Source organism: Elephas maximus, chromosome 6 (genome assembly GCF_024166365.1).
Source record: "Elephas maximus indicus isolate mEleMax1 chromosome 6, mEleMax1 primary haplotype, whole genome shotgun sequence".
Classification (NCBI taxonomy): domain Eukaryota; kingdom Metazoa; phylum Chordata; class Mammalia; order Proboscidea; family Elephantidae; genus Elephas; species Elephas maximus.
Window position 1 is genome coordinate 93110973 of NC_064824.1, and position 26543 is coordinate 93137515.

General features: G+C 34.4%; 1 pseudogene; it reads left to right on the forward strand.

The window, feature by feature from the left end:
• The window catches only part of LOC126078337 (N-chimaerin-like), a 63592-nt pseudogene extending 39489 nt beyond the window's left edge, over positions 1-24103 (forward strand).
• Positions 24104-26543: the final 2440 nt, after the last annotated feature.

The window sequence follows — 26543 nt, forward strand, 5'->3', positions numbered from 1 at the left end:
GCTCTTTGTAAGTGTGTTATTCATTAGCTGCACAGCAAGGATCAAACGTAAGACATTTAGAGATGCTTTTTAAAGAAAGGGGGCAATAAGGCCGTAAAACAAGGCAAATTAATGTGGGGAAAATATTATGCTAAATACTTTCTCAGGGTAGAAAAGCAAATTGAAATAAATGGATACAATAAAAAATATATATATAAGAAAATGTGATTTTATATAATTCCAAAATAAGGGTGTAAGCAGGCATGGTGTTTCCACTCTCATTATCATAAACCTACTATGGTCATAAAGTGAAACACAATAAGCCTTATTATTATTGTCCTTTTAGCAATGAATTTTACAATATTATGGGGTTTTTGGGAGGGCAATCTTCCTAATTATATGGATGGGATGAATATTTATGCTTCTCTGCTATTATCCAGGTAGAAGGAAATACTAGAGCATTCCCTGCTTAGTTTCAAAGTTAGCTGTGAGCTTACTGCCTTTCTACCTCAAACCTATACAGAATATACTGATGTAGAAAAATAAGTACCTTCTCCTAAGGAACACAGAGATTTCTTAGGTAAGAAGGGAATTTAGATTAATGAGGCAATAAGAACTGGTTTAGAGTATAGAAAACAGTTCCCTGTGGGCATTATATGCCTCATTGTGTAGTTTATATATGGCTTTATTTTGAGGAAAAATATAATTTACCATAGAATCATTTTCTACACTACCTGTTATTGTCATCTATAGATCGCTGGTAGGCTGTCATTGTGTGTTTTTTTTACTCAAATAAATGAACTTAATATGAATATGATTCTTTCTTCCTCTGGTTTAGTCTTAAATCAAGAGAAACAAATACATACATAGTCAAGGAAAAAAAAATTACTAGATATATGAGCTTTTAAAATTCTAGTCCATCCTAAGCTTAAAATGTTACTCTAAATAAAAGTCAGAATTCTAGATAAGATTATGAACATTTAAGAAACAAAAGTTTTCCTAGAAAATAGCTGTATAACCATGCTTTCCCATTCTAAGATTTTTTTTTGAAATTATTTTCTTCTTAAACTTAAATAAGTAATCCCTGGGTGTCACATATTCTTCTATTCATTGTCTACGTGGAAACTTCTATCCATCCTTTAAAACCCTCCTCAAACATTTATGCATTGTTTCTTCCATGAGACTTTAATTACCCTTCCAGAAAGCTGATCACCCTCTTCTCTGTTCATTTCTATGCCTTGCACAACACGGTATTACTACACTAATATATATTTTTCTAATTATTTTTTTCTTGACAATTTCCTACTCTACAGTGAGTTACAGCACAGCAGTGCATTTTTTATATTTATGACCTCAGAAGCAAGTAAAGAATTTGCTAGATAGCATGTACCCAATAACTGTTATTTTCACTGTTGAAAATAATAATGAATCAGATTGTTTATAAAGTAGTAATGAGATTCATTTTAATGTATAGTAGTAAACTGTCTTTAAAGAATTTGAAATATATAAACCAAAATATTCTAAGAAATAAATATCAGTATCATGAGAAATAACCTTATATGATCTCCAGAGGACTAGTTTGATATAAAATATTTATTTGCATATGTAAGCTCTCATTTCCTTTAAGCTTTTAATATGTACTCTTCTCCTTTTCAAAAAAATATTGATGAATCCTTGAGATAGAGTTTATAGCTAATGGAGTTGTTGTTAGCTGTCGTTGCGATGATGCCAACTCATGGTGACCCCATGTGTACTGAGTAAAACAGTTCCATAGGGTTTTCAAGGCTGCGACCTTTCAGAAGCAGATCACCATGCCTGACTTCTGAGGTGCCCCTGGGTTGGTTCAAACTGCCAACCTTTCAGCCAGCAGTCCAACACTTAACCATCTGTGACACTCAGGGACTCACATCTAATGATGGAACCCAGATACGAGGCCACATCTGACTTTTCCAATATGGCAGGGTTCATATTCTTTGGGGCTATGTCTAGTCAACAGATACATTTTGATTGGTTCACGGAGAGTTTAAAAGTGTTTTGAATTAGTTGCTAGGACTTGAACATGGAAACATTTTTCATGCAAATCTGGATGTCTTACATCTCTTGAGTTATAACAAGATTTGGCTAGAGTAAATCCAATTTCCTGCATTCCAACAATTATCTGGAACTGTCACATTTAAATGGGTACGTGTTCATTGGTTTCTCATAGCCCCTGCCTGCTTCATTTTCCCTCATTCCTAATCCTGTCTTGCCCTTGTTTTGTCTTTGAATTGCAACAACTTAAAGATTGCTTTGAGTCTTTTGATAACATAAGGCACTCTTATAAACATGAACAATTACTTACATTAAAAAAAAAAAAAAACCTGTTGATTCTGACTCAAAGCGAACCTATAGGATAGAATAGAACTGCCCCATAGGGTTTCCAAGGAACAGCTGGTGAGTTCAAACTGCCGACATTTTGGTTGGTAGTCAAGTTCTTAACCACCACACCACCAGGCTCCAATTATATATGAAGGTTAAATTTTATAATTCAAGGTTAGTATGTCTTATACAACATCAGACTTTAAGGTTAAACTGTTAGTTCTGAAGAGATGACAGCTGACAAAATCAGAAAGAACATCATTTCCATAGGTGGTAGAATGACTATCATCTTGGACTTTGAAATATATAAATGGTTTCAAAGAAAAATTTCACTGCAGTATGAGAGAAGGCAGTGAAATAGATCTTTTTAGATAAATTTCTCAGAAAGTCTCCAAAAAAAACTTGCAATGGCCCTAAATCTTCAAAAATGGCTGTTTGAAAATATCTCTAACAATTGCTCCTGAAAAGTTCATACAGTCCCATGCCTACTGGAGGTAGTCCCTTGCTTTCTGATTTGTCATAATAAAAATAAATTAATATAGGTTTAGAACTTTATACTGAACATTCTGTTGCTCTAACATATGAAAGATGACTCTGTAAGACAGATTATCTAATCGCCCAAAAAAGAAATTAAAAAAAAAAAAAAATCACTGGTTTTAGATTGGAATTTCAGAAGAGTAGTGGGCCTACATGGACTCAAAAGTCTAAATAATTTCATCTAGTATGATTAACTTAAACCAAAAGCTTATTAAAGACAATGTTGTCATATTTAAAAGATGAGCATTTGCAAAACATTTACAACACTAAATATTGGTGAAGATGTGGAGGAACAGGAAATTTCTTCATTGCTGGTGGGAATGCAAAATTGTATATCCACTTTGGAAGACATCTGGCAGTTTCTTACAAAGCTAAACATAGGCTTATCATATGATCCAGCAATCACGTGTCTAAGTATTTATACAAATGAGATGAAAACAAACGTCTACACAAAAACCTGCACAAATGTTTATACCAGCTTTATTCATAAATGCCAAAACTTGGAAGCAATTATGATGTCTTTCAATAGGTGAATGGATAAACAAACTGTGGTGCAGTCATACAATGAAGTATTATTCAGTGATAAAAAGAAATGAGATCTCAAGCCAAAAAAACACATGAAGGAAGCTTAAATGATATTGCTAAGTCAAAGAAGCCAGTCTGAAAAAAATTACAAGGTAATATACTGTATAATTTCAATTACATGACATTTTGGAAAAGACGAAACTACACAGACAGTTACAATGTCAGTGATTTCCAAGAGTTCAGAGGGGTAGGATGAATAAATGGAATACAGGGCATTTTTAGATCAGGAAATAATTCTTTATTATACTGTAATGTTGGACACATGATAGGGTGCATTTGTCAAAACACATAGGACTGTACAACGCAAATTGTGACTCTCATTGTAAACTATGGACTTCAGATAATAATAATGTATCAAAATATTGGTTCATCAGTAGTAACAAATGTACCACACTAATGCAATGAAAGACCTATAGATCACAACAATCCTATTATGGGGATGCAGCAGGACCTGGCAAAATTTTGTTTCATTATATATGGGGTCACCATGGGCCGGGAGTCAATTCCACATCAGCTGACAACACCAGCAATAATAGGAGAGAGAGTATGCAGGTAGGAGAGGAGTATGCAGTAACTCTCTGTACTTTCTACACAATTTTTCCCTAACCCTAAAACCACTTTGAAAAAATACAGTCTGCTTAAGAATAGAATAAAACAATTTCTGTTCTTTGGAAGACATTGTTAAGAGAATAAAAAGTCTGGAACCAACTGGGGAAAAAACATTTGCAATACGTGTATCCCAAAAAGAAATTGGATCCAGAATATATTTAAGAACACCTATAACTCAATAATAAGAAGATAAAAAATCTAATTTAAAAAATGAAGACTATATTTGAACCCATCACACGTCTGTCAGTTTGTCGTACTACAGGGACTTGTGTGTTGCTGTGATACTGAGAGCTATGTCACCGGCATTCAAATACCAGCAGGGTCACCCATGGTAGAAAAGTCTCAGCAGAGCTTCCAGATTAAGACAGACTAGAAAGAAGGACCTGGACGTCTACTTCTGAAAAAAAGTTGGCAGTGAAAGCCTTATGAATAGTAGCAGAACCTTGTCTGATATAGGGCTGGAAGATGAGCCCTTTATGTTGGAAGGCACTCAAAATATGGCTGAGTAAGAGCTCCCTCCTCAAAGCAGAGTTGACCTAAATGACATAGATGCAGTCAAGCTTTCTGGACCTATGTTTGCTGATATGGCACAACTCAAAATGAGAAGAAACAGCTGCAAATATCTATTAATAATAGGAATGTAGAATGTGAGAAGTATGAATCTAGGAAAATTGGATATCCTCAAAAATGAAATGGAGGATATAAACATTGATATTCTAGGCATTAGTGAGCTGAAATGGACTGATATTGACCATTTTGAATCAAACAACATATGGACTACTATGTTGGGAATGACAAATTGAAGAGGAATGGTGTTGCATTCGTCGTCAAAAAGAACATTTCAAGATCTGTCCTGAAGTACAATGCTGTCAGTGATAGGATAATATCCATACACTTATGAGAAAGACCAATTAATACAAATATTATTCAAATTTACACGCCAAACACTAAGGCCCAGAATGGAGAAATCAAAGATTTTTTCCAACTCCTGCAGCCTGAAATTGATCAAGCATGCAATCAAGGTGCACTGACAATTACTGGTGACTGGAATGTGAAAGTTAGAAACAAAGAAGAAGGATTAGTAGTTGGAAAACATGGGGTCTTGGTGACAGAAATGATGTCAAAGATCGCATGATAGAATTTTGCAAGACCAATGACTTCTTCATGGCAGATACCTCTTTTCTACATAAATTGTGACTATACATGTGGACCTACCCAACGGAATACACAGGAAAAAAAAAAATAGACCACATCTGTGGAAAGAGACAATGAAAAAGCTCAATATCATCAGTCAGAACAAGGCCAGGGGTTGATTGTGGAACAGACCATCAATTCTCTTATGCAAGTTCAATTTGAAGCTGAAGAAAATTAGAACAAGTCCAGGAGAGACAAAGCATGGCCTTGAGTATATCCCACCTGAATTTAGAGACCATCTGAAGAATAGATTTGACACATTGAACACTAATGACCAAAGGCCAGAGAAGTTGTGGAATGATATCAAGGACATTATACTTGAAGAAAGCAAGAGGTCATTAAAAAGGCAGGAAAGAAAGAAAAAAACAAAAACGGATATCATAAGAGACTCTGAAACTTGCTTTTGAAAGTCAAGTAGCTAAAGCAAACATAAGAAATCATGAAGTAAAAGAGCTGAACAGAAGATTTCAAAGGGTGGCTTGAGAAGACAAAGTATGAAAACGACATGTACAAAGACATGAAGTTAGAAAGCCAAAATGGAAGAACATGCTCGCCATTTCTCAAGCTGAAAGAACTGAAGAAAAAAATTGAAGCCTCAAGAAGCAATAGTGAAGGATACTATGAGCAAAATATTGAAAGACTCAGGAAGCATCAAAAGAAAATGGAAAGAATAACAGTCACTGTACCAAAAAGAACCTGGTGATGTTCAATCAGTTCAGGAAGTAGCATATGATCAAGAACCAATGGTACTGAAGGAAAAAGTCCAAGCTGCACTGAAAGCATTGACGAAAAGCAAGGTTCCAGGAATTGAAACAACCAGATGCTGTCTCAACAACCAGATGCAGTGCTGGAAGTGCTCGCTTGTCTATGCCAAGAAATTTGGAAGACAGCTTACCTGGCCAACCAACTGAAAGAGATCCATATTTATGCCTATTCCAAAGAAAGGTGATCCAACCAAAAACATAAATAATCAAATAATATTATTAATATCACACACAAGAAAAATTTTTTGAAGATCATTCAAAAGCAGTTGCAGTAGCACATCAACAGGAAACTGCCAGAAACACAAGCCGGATTCAGAAGAGGACCTGGAACAAGGGATATCACTGCTGATGTCAGATGAATCCTGGCTGAAAGCACAGAAGACCAGAAAGTTGTTCACCTGGGTTTTATTGACTATGCAAAGGCATTCAACTATGAGGATCATAACAAACTATGGATACCATTGTGAAGAATGGGAATTCCAGAACACTTAATTGTGCTCATGAGGAACCTGTACATAGATTAAGACGTAGTTGTTGGAACAGAACAAGGGAATACTGCGTGATTTAAACTTAGGAAAGGTGTGCATGAGAGTTGAACCCTTTCACTATACCTATTCAAAATGTATGCTGAGCAAATAATCCAAGAAACTGGACTATATGAAGCAGAACAGGATGTCAGGATTGGAGGAAGATTCAACAACCTGCATTATGCTGATGACACAACCTTGCATGCCGAAAGTGAAGAGGACTTGAAGCACATACTGATGAAGATCAAAGACCACAGCCTTCAGTATGGATTACACCGCAACATGAGAAAACAAAAATCTTCACATCTGGACCAATAAGCAACATCATGATAAATGGATAAAAGATTGAAGTTGTCAAGCATTTCATTTTACTTGAATCCGCAATGAATGCCCATGGAAGCAGCAGTCAAAAAATCAAAGGACACATCATTTTGGGCAAATCTGCTGCAAATGACCTCATTAAAGTGTTAAAAAGCAAAGATACCACTTTAAGAACCAAGGTACGCCTGACCCAAGCTATGGTGTTTTCAATTGCCTTATATGCATATGAAAGCTGGGCAATGGTTAAGGAAGACCAAAGAAGAATTGACACCTTTGAACTGTGGTGTTGCTGAAGAATATTGAATATACCATGAACTGCCAAAAGAACAAACAAGTCTGTCTTGGAAGAAGTACAGCCAGAATGCTTCTTAGACGCAAGGATGGACATGTTGTCAGGAGGGGTCAGTCCGTGGAGAAGGATATCATGCTTGCTAAAGTAGAGAGTCAATGAAAAAGAGGAAGACACAGTGTCTAGAATAATGGGCTCAAGCATAACAAGGATCATGTGGATGGCACAGGACTGGACAGTGTTTTATTCTTTTGTACACAGGGTCGCTATGAGTAGGAACTGGCTCAAGGGCACCTAATAACAAACAACAACAGCCACATATTTGAACAGACACTTCAAATACATATGGCAAATAAGAACATAAAAAATATATAAAAAGATGTTCAATATCATTAATCATTAGAGAAATGCAAATTAAAAACATCAGCTATCTATCGGGATGGCTAAAATTAAAAGACTGCCCATACTAAGTGTAGGCAAGAATATGGAGGAACCAGAACTTTCACATGGTGCTGATAAAAGTACAGCTTCTTTGGGAAAGAGGCAGTTTCTTATAAAAACACACACCTACTGCATGATCCAGCTATTCCGTTCCTAGACATTTACCGGAGAAAAATGGAAGTACATATCTGTAGAAAGACATGTATGTGATTTCCTAAAGCAGTCCTATTTGTTATAGGCAAAAAAAATGGAAGTAAATCAAATGTCCACCAATAGGTAAATGAATAAACAAAATATGATATATCCATGCAATAGAATATTACTCAGAAATAAAGAGGAAAATATTACTGACTCACAAACCAACGTGGATGAATATCACAATCATTAAGGGGAATAAAAGAAGTCAGACCCCTCTCCAAGAAAGAATTCATATTGTATGATTCCATTTATACAAAATTGTGAAAAATGCAAACTTCTCTATAATGACTTTAAGCTCATTTGTGGTTCCTTGGGACGTGTATGGGAGGGAAGGATGGAATATAAGTGTGCACAAGGAAAATTTGGGGTAATAGAAATATTCATTATGTGATTGTGGCTATTATGAATAATTATGCCAATATGCATCAAATTGTATGCTTTAAATGTGTGTACAATTTAAAATAGGCCAATTATACCTCAATAATGCTGTACAAAAAAAGAGTTGAGCATTAGAAGTAAATTATGATTCTATTATTTCCATGTAAAAATCAGATTTTCTTATTTGATTCTTTTATCATATTTAAATGTAACAAAACCTGTTCAAAATTAACATGAACTTATTTCAGGGTATCTAGGGTTCTCTCTGAGAGGAGGTAAAAACATTTTTTTATGCAGAGAGGGAGTATAGGGAGGTGATTAGTTTTAGTGTGGAGAATAAATAACTCGGTTTGAATTATGGATCTGCCATTTACAAATGGTGTGACCTTGGGTTGGTTATTTAACCTTTCTACACTTCGGCTTCTTTATCTGTAAAGTGAGCATAATAGTACTGTCAAACTCCTTGAACATAAAGATTAGATGAGCTAATGCATGCAAAATACTGTGATTAATATAGGCACATGAAGTACTAAATAATTTTTAGCTGGCATTATTTTTTCAAAAGAGTTTAATAAGCTTAGATGATTCCAAATAGAATGATAGTTACCATAGATGATGCCCATAAAATCTCTCTGCATTTTCATTGCATTTTGAATTTTTAATAAGTTCACTTCTGGGTAATGTGTAAATAATCTACAAAATGCAGCAGAGTAGGTATTTAATCAAAACGTAAGTAAAATTGCTAATGATTTATTTGTTCTAATTGTCTATTTCTCAGATAATATATTTACTTTATAATAAATAGCTTTATTCAAATATATCCAAAATTATAGTGAATACTTTAAAGTCTTAATTCCTGGAATTAAAACCTGAGTAAAATCTCTTACTCATCTCATCCAGATACAGAACACTGACGGGGTCAGAAGTCAGGTAATAGACTTAGGGAGGAGAAAGGTGGATAAAATTACATTTTTCAGATTATTCCCTTGTGATATAGAGGTAAATTGTAAAAGGATGCTATGGACACACTATGTAATACACATGCTACCTAATATAATAAATGCCAATGTATTAATAATAAGATAGGTCTTTATAAGAATCTGGATAAGAACATTTAATAAACTTTTTTGATTATTTGATTTACTATCTCATGTAAATAGATGTTACAGTTTATACATATTAGTATGATTTCAAAGTATCTCAGGATAAATGTTATGGACAGATAATTTATTTTGTTGATGTTATTCTCCCTTGTAATTTTGTTTATATCTTGATATTACAGGAATATTTAAATTTCATGATAGTGATTACACTTACAAATAGTTGAATCCTGAATATTTTTAGTAAAATAAAAATCTTTGACTGATCTTCTTTCTGCAAATAAAATGACGTCTATTGGTTATTTCTGCCCTGATGATTACCAAAAATAAATTTGAAATAACTATTACTGACCCAGCATGATGAAGACGACTAAAAAAACTGCATTACAGTGTATATTACAGTATGCAGGAAAAGATGGGACAGTTAGTTGTGATCAAGTAGGGTTTTCTAGAGAATGAGCTTATTTCAGTAGCATATAAAAGCAATCCACTGAATACAATAAATAGGCTAAATCCTATGAAAATCTTGGAACCTGTTATTCCTTTCCAGAAAATGACAGACACATTTTACAGAAAAATTGGTACTGAAAATAAGTAATCAGAGATATCTTCCTATAATACGGCTTAATTATTGTTTTTGTTCAAAAAGCGTTTTGGGTATGCATGTGTGAGTGTGAGTATGTACGTGTGTGTGTATCTAGTACAAGCCAAACACAATTCTAAGATGTTGGATATTCAGTGGTAAATTACATACAATCCCTGCTCTCAAGGAGCATACACTGAATGAGGCAGGTAAATACTGTGTCAAGCTCAGCCCAGTGTAATAAATCCTGGATGAATGCTTTGAGAAGAGTCACTGTGGAGTGCCATGTAACAGCAGCAGAGGGAACACACCCAGTCTCAGAATGTCAGAAAAGTGGCTCAGAGTTAGCCAGGTGTTGAAAAAGACAAAAAGTTTAGCTACAGGGAACAGGATACATCACGGTCAGAGAGTTTAAAGGATGGTAGTGGCAAAAGAACAAATAGTAGAGTTAGGGAGGAGAAATGTGGACAGATTTGAGGGATATTTGTTCTTTGAATAATGACTTACAAGAATGAGCATAGGTTGAAGAAAGATGTCCAGCTTTCTTATTCACGCATCCATGGGGATAAGAATAACAATGACAGAGATAAGAAATACTGGTGTTTGAATTTCACGGTCTCATGGAATCCAGACTTTTTGGAGCCACGGAGGCTGGCTGAACCCCTGAAACTCTAGCCCTAAGATAATCTTTAAACCTCAAACAAACAAACCAAAAAAAAAAAACAGGAAATAACAAATGTTGGAGAGGCTACAGGGAGATTGGAACACTTAAGCACTGCTGGTGGGAATGCAAAATGATACAACCATTTTGGAAAATGATATGGCATTTCCTTAGAAAACTAGAAATAGAAATACCATATAACCCAGCAATCCCACTCCTAGGAATATATCCTAGAGAAATAAGAGTCATCACATGAATAGACATGAATCTGCCAACCATCTTCCAACATGGATGAATCCGGAGGGCATTATGCGGAGTGAAATAAGTCAATCGCAAAAGGACACATATTACTGTAAAATCTGTGAAAAGGTTTACACATAAAAGAAACAATCTTTGCTGGTTACAAGGGAGAGGAGGGGTGGGGATTGGAAAACACTAAATAGACAATAGATAAGTGGTAACTTTGGTGCAGGGTAAGACAGTGCACAATTCTTGGGAAGCCAGCACAACTTGTACAAGGCAAGGTCATGTAAGCTCCATAGATACATCCAAATTCCCTGAGGGACCAAATTGTTGGGTTAAGGGCTGTGGAGCCCATGGTCTCAGGGAACATCTAGCTGAATTGGCATAACATAATTTATAAAGAAAATGTTCTACATTCTACTTTGGTGAATATCCTCTAGGGTCTTAAAAGCCTGTGTGCGGACATCTAAGATACTTCACTGGTCCGAAGATACAAGGCAAAGATTAGTCCAAAGGACTAACGGACCACAACTACTATGGCATCCACCAGACTGAGTCTGTTACAATGAGATGGTACCCAGCTACCACCACTGACTGCTCTGACAGGGATCACAATAGACAGTCCCTGATAGAACTAGAGAAAAATATAGAACAAAACTCTAACTCACACATACACAAAAAAGGCCAGACTTACTGGCCTGACAGAGACTGAATAAACCCCAAGAGTATGAGTGTGTGTGTATATATATATATATATATATATATATATATATATATACACTCTGAAGTTTTCTTAAAACCAAATGATAGTTTAGCTTAATTAGTAAAGAATGTCTGCCTTGAGCATTGTGGTCTTTTAAGATCCATCTATATGGGGTCAAGCTGACAACAGCAACTCGAAAGATTACATACCAAACTTAGGAAGCAGTAAGCTTATGTTAGTGGGGGAGGGACAACTCAAAAATAGGTGAGAATGGTTGCAGAATTCAAAGAATGTAATCAATGTCCCTGAATTGTACCTGTAGAAATTTTTGAATCCATGTATGTTCTGCTGTATATATTTTTAGCAACAAAAAGGCCAAAAAAAAAAATATATTATTTTTAAAAAAAGAAACACTAGTGTTTTAGTAGGTTTGTGAAGGTCATGTGTGACACAACTGAAGGATGACAACAGTAAGTACAGGTTGAGTGAATAAAGACACCCTCTATGGTAATCACGTTTCCTTCTGTACTTAGTGTATTACTGAGCTGCTTTGGGCCTCTGATCATGCTGTCAAATAACAAACATCTCTAACTTAAGGTACTTTACAACTCTAAGATTCTCTGAGATAGAAAGTATACTTCTAAGATGGCATGGCAGAGTAATAGAAAGAGTTTTGAAATATTTGTCTGAAAACCTCAATTCTAGTCAGAAATCTAATATAGATTATTAATGTTAAAAGAAGCCATTGTGGCACAGTGATTAAGCGGTAGCCTGCTAACTCAAATGTCAATGGTTCGAACCCACCAGTCTCTCATAGGAGAAAAATGTGGCAGTCTGCTTCTGTAAAGATTACAGCCTTGGAAACCCAATGGACCAAGTTAGTAAATTGCTGTATGCCTCAATTTACTCATCTGTAAAATGTAGGAATTGAGTTTGATAGTATTTAAAAATCTCACCAAGACTAAAGATACTTGATAACATGTACGTTTTAAAAAAAAAAAAAAAAAATTTTTTTTTTTTCAATGAACTCAAGGCAGTGGTTGCCTTTTTTATTGGAAATGTTCCTAAGTTATCCTTTATATGTTAAACTGTTTTTCACTCCTTTTACTCAGTGTAGACAAACAGATGCTTGATAAAATTCAAAGGAATGAAGGACTGGACCATATGTGAATTTTAATATCACCTTCTTCAACAGCTCTTTAATGTGTGTTCGATGAGTTTTTACTTGAAGTTATTATGGGGAAATCATAAAATATAGATTAATGGTTGCATTTGTATGCTTTTGATGTGTTGTTTAATGAGGTATGTTCTGTTTTATATCTTACATCAAAGGGACATCTGCTAGAAACCTTCTTATCATACACATCAAGTGATTTTTGCACTAATAAGCATAATCATCTGAATAATAGTATATGGTATCTCTTTTTTATACCAATGAACTTACCTTATAAATTTTTGGCTCCTACTTTTTTTCATTTGAATAAAAAATGTATTCTGGGCTTTTTTTTTTCTTATTTTGAATTTTAAATTACATTTTTTTTAATTGGACAGGCTCTCCATGAAATAAACTTAAGTGATCTATAAGATTAGAAAAACAGTTACAGGACACAAACATTTAACATCTCTGCAGGTCACAGAATATAGTTCAGGAAATTACCATAATGGTGTTACCTGCATCATTAATATAGTTTCTATAGGCGTTATCAGTCACTTTGGGTTTAGGATGCAATTTCCAGTCACTGTAAAGAAATGAAGTGTTTATCATATTCTAAACTTAAAATAAGACATCAATTAAAGCTAAATAACAGGCTAAACACAACAGCACTGTATAGATTACCAGATTCCCTGAAGTTGAACTTCTCTGCTACCACCATAGTATCCTTCGACCTATACACGTATCATTTAAAATTACATTTCCTTTCATTAGAATATAATAACACGTGTGAACATTTTCTGTATCCATAAAATAAGTCACTGTGTCATAGTCATAGCATTTAAAACTGCATTCTGAGCACTGTTAATACAGAATACAGAAGGTAGGCATTCATAGATGTAAAATCATAAAATAAAATTAAATAGAAGAAAAATGACCAACATGACACAATTTGCCATATTATTATTATTTTTTATATATGCATAGGTTTTAACAGAAACCAATGAGAAACATGGTTGTGTGACTTCTTAATTTCTATTAGTAAGCATGATAGAATGTAGTTACTAACAAACATATTAGAAAATACTGACATTTATGTACAAAATTTGAGTAATTTCTCAAGGTGGGTGAACTGCTCACTAGCATGGCAATTATCACATTGTCTCTGTCATTCCACATGCAAAAATCCAACCAGAAGTATTTAATGAGTTTTTCACTTGAAAATGACAATAAGATATCATTTGGTTTTAGTATGTGAGATAAAGGGTTGTATTTAAAGAATGAAATATACAAAAAGTGCTTCTAAAAATATTTTATTTTTAAACCTATTTTGAAATGTTATGTTAATTGGCGTTTTTAAAACTACACTATACAATAAATTAATGAAAGTATTAAACAGGAGGTTTTCCAGAAAATGGCAATCAAATTAGTAACTGTAGTGGTATGAAAAAATAAAATAAAAAGTAACTGTGCCCCGTAAGAGCTTCACTTCCTTCAACTTGTTTTTTGACCTTATTTCTGACCTTATTCAAACCATAGTCTTTTTGGAACTCATTTTCCTTTTCCTTAATATGAAAGAAATTGAGTGAAAAGAATTCTAAGTTCATTCCATTTTTAAATAACATATTTCACTGTTCATTCACAGGCACAACATTTTTAAAAACACATTTGTGATGCTTAATTTTCTGTGTTAACTTCGCTAAGCTACGGTGCCCAGTTGTTTGGTAAAACACTAGTCTAATTGCTATTATAAAGTAATTATATATAATTAAGTCAGTTGGCTTCAAGTAAAGTGGATTACCTTCTATAATGTGAGTGGAGCACAGTCAATCTCTAGAGTGTGTTCTGCCTCCAGACTATAAACACACATTTTCCAGAACACTCTTACCCTTTACTATTTACTCTTTACTCTTCTTGTCTACAGACCTACATATTTTGGAACACAAGAGACAGTAATCTTCAGCCTGACATCTGTCCTAAGAATTTTGGACTTGCCAGTCCACCGCATTCAAGTAAGCCAATTCCTTGAAGGATATCAATCTCCTTCATACACAGGGGACATATAGGACATATACATATATAGGAGCCCTGGTGGTGCAATGGTTAAGAGTTAGGCTGCTAACCAAAAGGTCAGCAGTTTGAATCCACCAGTCCTTCCTTGGAAATCCTACAGGGCAGTTCTACAGGGCAGTTCTACTTTGTCCTATAGGGTCACTATAAGTCAAAATTGACTTAACGGAAATGGGTACAGGTAGTACAGTATATACAGATGTGTGTGTTTGTGTATACACACATTCATATAGATACATAGGTATAGATATAGATGATATAGACATAGATACACAAATAGGAAACCCTGGTGTTGTAGTGGTTAAAAGCTATGGCTGCTAACCAAAAGGTCAGCAGTACGAATCCACAAGGTGCTTCTTGGAAACCCTAAGGGCAGTTCTACTGTATCTTATAGAGTCACTTTGAGTTGGAATCTACTCGATGGCAACAGGGTTTTTTGTTTGTACACACACACACATATATATATATATATATATATATATATATATATATATATAGCTCCCAGTGGCTCTGGTTCTCCAGAGAATGCTAACAGAAAGTTCAAATACTATAATAGCAATTTTGAAGATATAAGCTAAAATATTAAAGAAATAAGTTTTAAAAAGTTTAAAATACATTAATTCACAGGTACAGCAATCTTAATGTATCAATTCAAAACTTTTCCTGTGTTTTCAAGTTTTTACATAGCCTGTTCTGTACTAGTAACACTTCTAGATAAAATTACATGCTATTACAAATTTATTTATTGCTTTTATTTACAACACAAATGTATTCTTCACCTTTAATCTATAAGTGCTGTTAGGTTATGAGAGAGTTCTATCAATTGCCTGTTATGCCCTGCATTATTTTAACTTTGTTGATCATTTCTATATCTGAGCATTTCAGATAAATTACTAAATCTCAGCTGACATTTGAATTAAAATGTCTCCATGTCTCATTCCTACATATTTTTGGAAAAGGTTTTGAGAATCCAGGGGATAACAGTTTAATCTTACTTCTGTTTGACCTTGGCTACCTCAGTTCAGAAGAATACACATGTCATCGATCTCAATTCCTAAATTCTATGCCCTTTATCTTATTTCTTATATAATAGATTGGTTTTTATACTTAGAGATTTGAAAAATGACTTGAAGGGAAGAGAAAAATTGGGTCTTAAGACTAAGGTTGGGACAAAAATTTTACTTTTAAGCAAAATGAAAATGTCCTCCTAAATCTAAAGGAGAAACTTGTTAAATTCATATACTGAAGGTATTTTTGCTAAAGCAGAAGGTAAAAATAAATAAATAAAAAGTAACAAAACAACTTTTTTTTTTTTTTTTTTTTAGTAATGGAGAATTAAAATTGAAATAGGCCACTAAGTCAGGAATCAAATAACATCAGCGTAGAGCTGGATTGAGGCCAATGATACCCAAATTTATCAATAGGTGTATGTCTATTCTCATGTTTTAAAGGCACTTTCACTTTCAGATGTTGAATAAAATGCTCATTTTAAAAATCACCTGTAATCTTGTAATCCCTGTGAAATATTCTTGGTAAAATTAATCAGACTTGAATCAAAACAACCATCACACCTAACTATAGAAAATGCATGGATAGAGGGAAATCTTTTTTAAAAATTAAGTGTATACAGTTGGAAAAATTGATAATTTGATAAACCATATAGGATGGTTTATCCAGTTTGTCAATAAAAAGAAAAAAAATGGAAGAAGGAAAGGCAACCATTAGGTTAAGACACAATTAAAGGACAAATCAAAAAATGCAATGTGTGAATCTTATTTGGATCCTGATTCAAATAAACCAAGCAAAAAAAAAAAAAAATCAATGAGGGGAAATTGAACATTCACTAGATACTTAATAATATCACAAAATTATCTTGATTTTTTTAGGGGGGAAAATCTGCAAGCCTGATCTATTTCATTGGTCACTAATTCAGGACGTCTCATCTAATGGTGCATTGGCAGAGTATACAAAGAAAAACTTTTGTTGAATTTGTTCTTTTTTTTTAATTCACTAATATTTTAATACATAGAATAAAAGTAAAAAGAAATCATAAGTACATAATTTTTAAAAAAAATTATATGATGTCCAAGAGGCATGACAAAGTGTTTCAGAACATGTTAATTTATTCAAATTTGTATGCTACATCAAAATAATTTCTATTTGTTCTCAGACCTTGTTCTTTATGGTGAAAGTCAAAGGTTTAAATTTATACACTCATCTCTCTTTTTGGATTCCAACATAGTCCTAACTGAAATTTGACATATATGCCTATTAGATGAATTTATTCTTTTTCCATGCTTCATTAACAATGCACTTTACTATACTACAATGATAATGCTCACAATAAAAGTCTCTTATGCAATGTGGATTACATTGAAACATGATTGATTATCTCAAATGTAATATAGAATTCTTATTATAAAATTTCATATGCTGAAGTTGAGCCTGCGTCTAGAATTTAAATATGTATTGAAGGAAGTAAAAATTTTCAGTACAGAAAAAGAACAAAATTTTGAGGAACTACAGTACTCTTTTACTTGACTATGTGTCAATTAGGGATAGCTATGTCATTTTAGGACTTTTAGTTAAAACATTTATTTTTAGGAATTATTTATTGTTATAGATTATAAATGATGTATGTTTGTAAATTTTTCAAGAGCACACATTTTTCTACATTATTAGATGTCACTCCACCAGGGTTTCTTAACTAACACACGCTTTATAAAATTACCATCTTTTGGAAAGTTATATGGTGGCTATGAATGCAAATGTACCTTATTATTTCTTGTAAATGAGTCCAAAATTTCAGAATCTAAAAATTAAAAAAAAAAAAAAATCTAAAAAGCCTAGAAATGTAAAAGACTCCTCCCTGTGGAAGTCACAGATTATTTTTCCTCTATTTGTGAGGGGAAGAATGTAATTTTCTTAGTTAACTCTTTGAAAGGTCAGGCTTTTAAAAACACCTTTCACAAGGTAGTAGTTCAGTTGTGGACTGTAAATTGATAGATTGGGGACTTCCAACCAACTCCTCCTACCCTAAAGAATTTGAATATCTGGAGAGATACCAGGAATGCTCATTTCAACAGACTCCCGTAGGTGAGTCTGATGTATAAGGGTCACCCACCAGAAAATTTGGCTTTAAGTTTCCTTTTTGCATCAGAATCACCTGGGAACTTTTGCAAAATGCAGGTGACTATTCCCAACTCCATGAATTTAAATTCTCCATTTCAGTGGGGATGTGGTTCATATTTTTAGAGCCCCATAAACATATTAATGTGTAGTCATGTTTGAGAACCACTGCTCTGATGTAGGACTTCTCAAACTTTAACATGCAGACAAACCACTCAAGGATCTTGAAAAACTATAGATTCTGATTCATTAGGTCTGAAGTGGAGCCTGAGATTATGCATTTCTAACAAGCTCCCAGGTAATATTCATGATACTGGTCCATACACCACACTTTGAGTAGCAACGAAGTATATTGTCCTTTAATGGTGAATTATGTTTGCCATAGCCAGATATATCACAAATGAGGTAGTTAAGAAAAGGTTGAAACTAGTGACTGTTTTTGGAACAAGTGTTGAAAACACACATCTAGTCAGATGGTATTTTAACAAAATCCAGTTTAGCTGCCAAAGATAGTACCTGATGCTTATGATGAAAAGTGAATTATACTCCAGGAATATACTCATCACTAAGGGTCAAGCAAATGGTAAATGCACTGTAGCGGGAAGAAATGATGAGGTTAATTTTGTAATTATTAAGTTTGCAATGATAGCAAATAAATAATATTTGAATTCATTTTTAAAAGCATAAGAAAGCTTTTTATCACTTTTTTTTTAAGACTGGAAAGTCCATTTTAATGTTATGCATTTAAGAGAGAAACTAGGTATTAAAGAAATTAACACTGAACAGTTGGAAAATATTGACTTAGTAGCAGGGAGGCTGTTATCCTTGCTATTACCCTGAACATTTCAATTTCAGAAAGTTGTATGACTTTCGAATCTCCTCCACGTAAGACATTCTGCCTGACATACGGATTTATTCCTGGCTTTCCATCAGTTTCTAATTAATAGCACCACTGTGTGCTACATGATGTGAGAACTGAAAATCTCTAAACAGTACCACAGGAACACCACATTGCACTTCTACTTGAAAAAACACCTGATCAGTTACCCAGCTGTTTTCTCCAGATGTTGTCTGTAAACTCAAAGGTCATTGTTGAACTAAAACTGAGATTAATTTGACTTAAAGGTATTGCTCACTACAAACCTGAGTACAACTACGAAAATCAAGTTTTTAAATATCCCCAAGTTTACACAATGAAACCTGTAGAATTTATCAAATGCACATGCTTCTAAAAGTACTTTTCCCCACTTTTTAAAAAACTAAATACAAATCTATCTTTTTACATATATGTTATAAATAAACTGAAATGACACATTTTGTTTTTAAGAAAAAGCCTGGTCTTTCCATTGGATTAACTCTCCAAAAGTATAGGAACATATTATTAGCACAAAGTAATGACAGAATTCAGTTTAATGTGAAAATATCAACAAATGGTGAATGCTTTTGTAATGAGAAATAAAATACACTGTCAGTGCAATCTCTTCTTAATGCTGATCTGGGGAGCAAAATGGTAAGACTCACCCTAAACAACCTTGCTTGCTGAAAGTGAAGAGGACTTGAAACACTTACTGATGAAGAACAAAGACTGCAGCCTTTAGTATGGATTACACCTCAACACAAAAACAAAAATCCTCACAACTGGATCAATAAGCAACATCATGATAAACAGAGAAAAGATAGATTGAAGTTGTCAAGGATTTCATTTTACTTGGATCCACAATCAACACCCATGGAACCAGCAGTCAGGAAATCTTTTTTTTTTTTTTTTAATGCATTAGGCAAATCTGCTGCAAAAGACCTTTTTTAGGTGTTGAAGGGCCGATATGTCACTTTGAGAACTAAGGTGAGCCTGACTCAAGCCATGGTATTTTCGATCGTCTCACATGTATGCAAGAGCTGGACAATGAATAAGGAAGACCGAAGAAGAGTTGATGCCTTTGAATTACAGTGTTGGCAAAGAATATTGAATATACCACGGACCACCAGAAGAACAAACAAACATGCCTTGGAAGAAGTACAGCCAGAATGCTCCTTAGAAGAGTGGATGGTGAGACTTCATCTCACATACTTTGGACGTTATCAGGAACGACCAGTCCCTGGAGAAGGACATCATACTTAGTAAAGTAGAAGGTCACTGAAAAAGAGAAAGACCTTCAAGGTGATGGACTGACACTGTGGCTGCAACAATAAGCTCAAACATAACAATTGTGAGGATGGCATAGGACAGGGAACCAAGCAGTGTTCCGTTATGTTGTACACAGGATCACTTTGAATTGGAACTGACTCAACAGCACCTAATAACAACAACAACTGCCTAAAAATAGTTTATGCTGGGGCGTGTGTGTGTGTATTTTTTACTGTATAGCGTTTTTGTATAATAACACAACTTTATTACATTGACTGAGACCATGTTGTAATGAGATGTTATTAGAGTCACATAGACATTAAAATTTGTCCTTTATAAAGCATGTTATGGCATTTAATTATAAATATGCTTTTTCATGATAAAATCAGAATGCAAGCACCAGTCCTGCAATAACTCTGCAATTGAACATCTAAAAGCAGATCAAATATGTCTGCGATCTTATAATTTTTGTTTTCTATAGGTTCAATATTTTAAATTGAGATTAAATACTTGGACTACTTGGGCTGACTTTCTAAACCTGAAAACATTATTTATTTTCATTAACCGTATATTTCAATTATTTCCTTACTGAAATACAACCAAATCAAGATATCAAGAAAGACTATAGCAAAAACATTTTTTCATGAACATTTATTGATCCTATGTGTATATGGCATTAAAAAAACAAACCAGTTGCTGTCAAGTCAATTTCGACTCATAGAAATCCTATAGGACAGAGTAGAACTGTCCCATAGAGTATCTAAGAAGCAGCTAGTGGATTCGGAGTGCCAACCTTTTGGTTAGCAGCCATAGCTCTTAACCACTGTGCCACCAGGGCTCCTTATATGACATTGGGTATATACTATTCTCTAAACAGTGGCCCTCCATATATCTGCAATGTGATATATTTATAACAATACGTATTTTGTGATGCATGTTCCCTATGAGCAGAGCTTATCTGGGATCAAAAAATACTTGTCCCTTGCCTTCAAAAATTACCAAAAAAGTGAAAAGGCAAGCTACCTAGTGGGAGAATTTCTTCAGAAACCATATATCTGACTAGAATTTAATAACCAACATATATATAAAACTTTAACAACTTAACACCAAAAAAAAAAAAATCATAAAATGGGCAAAGTACATGAATAGACATTTCACCAAAGGGAACATTCAAATAGCCACCAAACACATGAAAAGATGTTCAGCATCATTAGCCATCAGAGAGGTACAAATCAGAAAAAAATGAGACACAATTGTACTCCCATTAGGATGGCTAAGATTAAAAAAAAAAAAAACAGAAAATAACTAATATTGGTGAGGATGTGGGGGAATTGGAACCTTTATCCATTGCTAGTGGGAATGAAAAATGTTACAGCCATTGTGGAAAACTATGTGGTGACAATTCCTCAAAAAAATAAAAACAGAGTTACTGTATGACCAAGCAATTCTCCTCCTAGGTACATACTCAAAAGACTTAAAAGCGGAGACTCAAAAAGAAACTTGTATATCAATGTTCATTGCATCAGTATTCACAATAGCCAAAAGGTGGAAACAACGTAAATGCCCATCAACAGATGAATGGATAAACAAAATGTGGTACACACATACAGCAGAATACCACTTAGCCAGTAGAAGAAATGAAGTCTTGATACATGCTACAGTATGGATGGATCTTGAAGACATTATGGTAAGCGAAATAAGCAAATCACAAAAGGATAAATATTTTATGACCTTACTTACATAAAAAGATTTTAAAAAAGGCAAATGTGCAGAGACCAAACTTTATTAGTGGTTACCAGTAGAGGGAAGGAGGGAGAAAATAGGGGTTAACAATGATAGAAAAATTGCATTCATTAAGGGCAGGGTTGCACAGCTGGTTATGTAAATTCTGTCAATAAATTGTACACCTGTAAAAAGTCAAATTGGCAAAAGATATGTGATAGATATATTTACAACAATGCCAAAAAAAAAAAAAGAGTAGCTGCTGAAGTCATCTTAAAACCAAACAATAGTTTAGCTTAACTAGTAAAACAGGCCTGCCTTGAACATTATGCTCTTTTAAGAACTATCTATATAGATTAAATTGACAGTAACAACCAGAAAGATTAGATAAGAAACTTAGGGGGCAGATAGTTTATGTTAACAAGAGATGAACAACTCAGAAAAGGAGAGTGAGAATGTTTGCACACCTTGAAGAATGTAATCAATGTCACTAAATTGTACATGTACAAACGGTTGAATTGATGTATATTTTGCTGCGTATATTCCCAACAACAAAATAGAAGCAAACTTTAGGCAAAATGATAATAATCAGCCCCAAATGGCTGAGGATACCATCAAAAGCTATACAGGAATGAAATGTATAAATAGCAATTTCCTAAAGATTGCTTTCTGAGATAAATGTGTGACTCCTTGGCTGCTAATTAAAAGCTTGGACATTCGAGTCTACCCAGAGGCATCTGGAAGAAAGGCCTCATGATCTACTTCCTAAAAACTCAGCCATTGAAAACCCTGTGAAGCAGTCATCCAAGGTACAACAATGGATGTCGATTCACAGGGAGCAATAAAGGAAGAAGGAGAATCTATAATAGGAGGAGGAAATGGGATGTATGGCTAATTGCCTCCATGAACAACTGCCTCCCTTGTCACAGAACCAGAAGAACTGATGGTGCCCAGCTACCATTACTGAACATTTTAATAAAACATCTGTAGAAGAATCCTGATTGAAAGGGGGAAAAAGAAGAACAGAATTTCACATTCTCATGGTCTCCAGACTTTCTGGAGCCATGGAGCATGGGGGAATTCCTGGAACTATTGCCCTGAGATAATCTTTAAAATTTAAACCAAAAAGATCCCCTGAACTCTTCCTAAAACCAAACAATATATACTATTAGCTTAACTAGTAAACGGTACCTACATTTAGCATCATGTTCTTTAGGTTTCTATCCATATGGGGTCAAATTGACAACAAAAACTCAAAAGATTAGATATGAAACAGGGGGTAGTGAGTTTATATTAAGGAAGGAACAACTTGGAAAAGGAGGGTGAGAATGGTTGCATAACTCGAAGAACGTAACCAGTGTCACTGAATTGTACATATAGAAATTGTTGAATTGGTATATATTGTACGGTATATATTCTCAACAACAACAACAAAAAATAAAATAAATTATAAAAAAGGAAAGAAAGAAAACCCTATAGAGCACAGTTCTACTCTGACACACTTGTAGTCACCATAAGTCAGAGGCAACTTGACGGTAACTGGTTGGGTGGATTGGTTCAGCCTGCTCAGACAGAACGTTTTCTTCAGCCTACGTAATAGAAGAAATGCCTCATGATTTTCAAAATACCACATTCATTACTACTTTCAGGTACATATATTCAGAGGGCAACATTGGTGCGAATACTGTGCCAACTTCACGTGGGGTCTCATTGCTCAGGGAGTGAAACGTGCAGATTTTGGTTTGAATGTTCATAAGCAGTGTCCCAGGATGGTCCCAAATGACTGTAAGCCAAACTTGAAACATGCCAAAAGGTGTCCAGCTATGACCTTAAAATGTTCATAAAAGCACATATCATTAAGCTGCCCATGGTGGTAAACATGTGCATCAGGGAAATTGAATCCAGAGGTCTTAATTCTTGAAGGACTATACCGAGTATCAGGATTTAGTGACCTAATTAAAGGTGTCAAGATGGCTTTTGATGGGAAAATTGTGAATCCCGATGGGCAACTGGAAACCCTTCGTGAACACTGAAATTGATGCCATCTGCTCACTGTGAAACTCTCTGCTATCTTATGTATACCTAAAAGGACTGGCCCTTCATGAAAAGGAGCATCTCATGAATGCAGAAAACCTTGGAATTGTTTTTGGTCCAACCCCTATGAGATCTCCAAAACTAGACACAATGGCTACATTGAATGATATATGATACTAGAGACTGGTGGTGGAGCTGCTATCAAAAATGAAGACATTTTATTTTAAATTTTTTATTTGAGGGAAAAAAAGAAATGTTTTACAGAGGAAGGAATGCTTTATACTAACTTAATTGGCTCTTTTAGCTAAATTATTTCCTGGTTAGAGGTTTGGGCATACAGCCAGATTAAAATGATGGAACTTTTTGTTGTTTTTGTAGTGCCACTCAGCTGTCTCTTTAAAACAGTGAACACATGCTTGCCAGTTCTAGTAATCCTTGTTGTTTATCATGTTAAGAAAAACTCAAGCTATTGCATGATTAGCCCCTTATTTGGCAAGGGAACCCCATGCAAACAAAACAAAAAATCTGCACAGCCTCTTCATCCTGGGTAGTCTGTGGTTGTAATTTTGTGATTCAACATATTTGACAGAGTAAACCTGTTGTGACTTAACAACAACAACAAAAAAATACTATTGTGTATTAAATGATTTGGATGGAATGAATGATATTTTGTTCCCAGCTTGAGAATAATAACAATAACAAAATAGTACTAGAACTGAAAACAACAACAACAACAAAAAACCTTTATTGAGTCTCTGCTATCGTCCAGGCACTGTGTTAAGTACAATAAATTTGTTATTTAACTATTGTCTTAGTTATCTAGTGCTGCTATAACAGGAATACCACTAGTGGATGGCTTTAACAAAAAGAAATATATTTTCTCGCAGTCTAGTAGGCTAGAAGTCCAAATTCAGGGTGTCAGCTCCAGCGGAAGCCTTTCTCTCTCTGTTGGCTCTGAAGGAAGGTCTTTGTCAGCAATCTTCCCCTATACTAGGAGCTTCTCTGCTTCTACAAAGGACACACTATGCTCCCAGTGCTTCTTTCTTGGTTGTATGAGGTCCTCCTGTTTCTCTGCTTGCTTATCTCTTGTAAGATAAAAGGAGATACAGGCCACAGGCCAGGGAAACTCTGGATCAGGGATGTGACCTGTGTGTGTTACATTCCACCCTAACCATCTTTAACATAATCTAATCTTGCCTCATTAATCCCAGGCAGAGATTAGGATTTACAGCATGTAGGAGAATTACATCAATCATAAAATAGAGGACAACCACACAATACTGGGAATCATGGCCTACCCAAGTTGATACATATTTTGGGGGGACACAATTTAATCCATTTCAACTATCATAACCCTATGAGATGGATAATCTTGTCATTGTCACTTTATGTATGAGGGGACATGACAAGTGGCTCACCACAAATAAATGGAACAGCCAGGTCTCAAATCTTAATCTGATTTCAAAGCCTACCATCTTAACCAATCGATATTTGGCAACCAGAAAGCAGTACAATTTAAGACACAGAAAATAGATAAATTTAGCTGAATATAATTACTCTGAATGAGATAATTCTCTAGTCAAAAGAAATGATCTTAAGAGAAAAATGACGGCTAAAAATCATGTTGAATGGAATCTACGGAATCACAGGGCTGGCAAGTAATTTTTTTTTTAATTAATATAGCAGGCAGTTTGTAACCACTATCATCTCCTCTAAAAACAAAATATTTAGAAAAGATGTTATATCCTAACACAGGATAAAAATCTCTCTGTATCAGAAATAGAATACAGAACTTACATATTTGAGCAGTGACTTACAAAGTAAGGCTACAAGGCCCCAAAACAAGCAGTAGGGACCAGCAAAGCATTAGGATACTGCTTACATTCTCATCAATGAACATAGAAAAACTACTGACTGCTGACATAGGGTTTTCTTGGTGGGGAGCATTAATTGTGAACCTGAGAACTAGATTGATGCCTCCATGATTCTAAAGGGATTATAAGTGTAATATCTTCATGAAGTGAATGTCTTTGCTGCTAATATAAGGCCTGCCTCTGACACCTGGATCTTTCTGGCTGAGATAATCATGGAACTACAGAACAGAAGAAGGGGCAGTAAAAGGATGAGAGAAAATAAAAACTTCCTTAAGAGATGAGCTCTCAAGCCCCATTCATTCTGTATATAAAGATACCTAACAGCAGTTAATTCATTCAATAAACCTGAAAAATGGAAGAATTTACACCCAAGGATATAGAAATAATAGAGCAATCTAACAATGTTTTAAAAGCACAGCTAAAATCATCAAAGAAGTAGAGTAGATAAGTGTATACAAAAACAAAATCCATAAGACAAATGAGAAGTCTCAATAACCAAGGATCAAGTACAGGTGAATATGACAAGGAACCAATGGGAAATCTAGAAAATGAAAACCATAATCCTTATAAAAATTATAGTAATATTTTATTTTATTTACAAAATAAAATAAAAATCCCTTCTGAATAAATAAGGATAAAGAGTAGTTTGGCCAAATGCAAAGACTGAATTAAAGATTAGATATTAGAGCATACAGCCTTGATGTGAAATGAAAGGTTAGTAAATGGCTTTTTACAAGAATAGAAAGCATGTTTTTTGGTATCAAGTTGAAGAGCAAATCTGTCATATTGAGGTAGAGGCAGAGAGAAGGCCAAAGCCACATCGCTTCCTTAAAAATAGTCTGTTTACTTTGTAAAACTGCTGTAAATTGGTTCTGTGATATACCAGATTATTTTAGTAGCAGAAACTGCAATGTCTTTTTTATTTTGACAAGATATTTATGCTGAACTCTCAAAATAATCAAATAC